This window comes from Aplysia californica, unplaced genomic scaffold (assembly GCF_000002075.1).
Source record: "Aplysia californica isolate F4 #8 unplaced genomic scaffold, AplCal3.0 scaffold00041, whole genome shotgun sequence".
NCBI lineage: Eukaryota > Metazoa > Mollusca > Gastropoda > Aplysiida > Aplysiidae > Aplysia > Aplysia californica.
Genome location: NW_004797311.1, coordinates 1,873,125 through 1,875,967, shown reverse-complemented (window position 1 = coordinate 1,875,967; position 2,843 = coordinate 1,873,125).

The window sequence follows — 2,843 nt, the reverse complement described above, 5'->3', positions numbered from 1 at the left end:
ACACACACACACACACACACACACACACATAAACACAGATACACACACAAACACACACATACACACAAAAGCACACATACATATTATTATACACCTACAAAAGCGCATTAATACACAGTTTTCAGTCTTGAACTTTCTCCTTCTCCTCATCCTCTTCCTCTACTCCCCCAACCCTTCTTCCTGTTCTTCCTCTTTATACTCCTCACTTCCTCCTTCTCCTCATCCTCCTCCTCTTCATCCTCCTCCTCCCAATATTCTCCATTTCTTCTTTCTCCTCTTTATCTTTCCCCACCTCCCTTTTTTTCCTTCCTTCTACTCTTCTTCCTTCTTCTTGTCAACATCACCATCGTCATCATCATCATCATCATCATTCTTCAGCAGTAGCTGCTGAAGCAGCACCACCGCCACCAGCATCAGTATAGCGTTCTCACTTTCAATGTGTCTTTGGATTAAGGCATAAATTGCACAACAGAGGCAGATCAAAATGCACAACCTTAACTAACAGCTTTTATTCGGGACTAGGGCATAACAAATGTCACAAAAGACACGAAAAAAATTTCTTTTTCCACCATTGTGAGTTTTGAAGAGCTAGATATTCGTCGTAATCGAATGCCACTCAAGGAACCGCTTCGCTGGTGAGAACTTTCCAGTGACAGAGGAAGTCACTAGTCAGCTCACCAAAGAGCATCTCTTTGGGAGGCCAGATTTATCCAAAATATTATGTTGGAACTGAGAGCGTAGAAGGATAGCGCGGATGCTCTCTGAGAGAATGTGTATGTATGTGATTGTGTGATTATGTGCTTTTAAAGCACTATATAAAAATATAATTCTTAAGATCTTTAATTTGAAACGGTCAGCGCCAGTCGCCCTTCTATTTCGTCAAGTTAAATGTAGATTCATGAGGTTCTACGCCAATCCTCATCATATAGAACCAGGACACCGTTACAACCTTTCGGGATTTAATTAAAGGAAATTCGCAGGCCTTGATAAGAAGTATCCGGGTCACCGTGAACTTGTTAATGTTTTCTGCGTACACACTTGGAGTAGGGAGTTACATCACAGACTCAGATAGTACAGTTATCGATTGAAACCAAGGAGTTTAGAACTAAGATTGAAACTTAACTCATCCTTAACTGTGGAGCGGTAAACCCAACACTTGTGTGACGCATTGTATTGATAAGAAGTATCCGGGTCACCATGAACTTGTTATCGTTTTCTGCGTACACACTTGGAGTAGGATCGCAGACTCGGATAGCTTGTCAAACGCACGAGGAATGTAAAACCCTGATCATTATGAACATCGGAAAACTGATTTCGAAGAGCTGAAAAAGTAGATATACCAGTGCCTACAAGTACTTTTTTCGTTCGTTGATATTTGTTCGGTTTAGAACCGTGCCCCCCTTGCTTACTCTACTTATTTTCCTTCACAAGTTTATGTTCGAGAGCATGAAATATTTGCAGGACCGCGCACTGCTGTTCATATAATTCATATCCTTATCAGTAATGTACTTGCGACACGAAACGACTTTAAAACCCGAGCTCCTGAAAACACTCAAGACAGAAACACTGTCTTGAAGATAACAGGCGAGAGAGGGGGTGGGGGAGAAGCCACATGAATAATGCTGAACGCAACTGCCTTTCTTTTACGTGTCCATTATGAGCCTCAGGCGTTCTTTCTTTGTGTTAACTGTTTTCAGTGAGTCACAAGTACGCTATATCACGAGATAGGCAACACAGGCAACTGTCTTCCATTACAAGTTTAGAGGAATTTTATCACGGTTTGTGTCTCAACAGTAGCAGAAAAGTCGTCCTTTCCAGCCTAGAATTTGTACGGTTATTGCTCATATTTCTTAGAATTGAACTTTGTATTTATAACAATAATTGTTTTGTATAAACTTCCGTTTTCTCTACTGCATTCAAGTCAAGTGTGCAATTTCAAGGGGATTTACATCAAAAAAATTTTTTTTAATGAATTTAGACCAAGATAGCATCCCACTCTGATAAAAAAAAATTATATAGATCTAGATCCAGAAGGTCAATCGAATAAGTGAAACAATAGGTCAAAGAGACAATGGTAAATATGTGTTTGATACTGCTATTTTTTATGCCCCTTGCCCATTTCTGTAAGATTGATGCCATCTGATTAGTAGAAAAAAGTGCTTGTGATAGTGACCAATGGTGTGATACGTATGTTCTAACATTTAACTGTTACAGATAAAGTTTCAAGGAATGCAGTTGCATATTAACGATCTGAGAGCAATGATTATTTTATATATGACAGTGGTGGTGAGTGGGGATGTGGGATGGTTTTTATGTAATGCAAGCGTTACTCCTATCTTCCTCTGCTCCAATGAGTCACGATGGACGTGGGCACGCTCTATCCCGTTCCCTACTGGAACCATCTTGAATGTCACCGTGAAGTTGCGAAATGATAGTCTTATTCTACTCCCTAATTATTTACCAACATTATTCTTTACTTGTCTTACATTAAACTTAAAGAGTTGGGGAGATTCTGACACATGATCCTCGAACACAAGTCGAGACGGAACAATTTACACACAATAGTGTATCCCCTCGCCCCAGGGGGAGCCTTGTTACTTCTACCATTTCGATTATAACCTATGCTTTTAATTAGACCGCTATGGGATCATGATCAGCCATTAATCCAACACGATAAAACATTAGGTCAAGCTCTCGGCGGAAATGGACTTATTGTGAATGATGAATAATATCATGTAGCCCATCGCTTCCCCCAAACCACACACACACATAGCCTACCAACGACTGACCTCAACAGTTCTGACCCAACATTTGGTACAACTTACTCTCACAGCTTCTCCTCC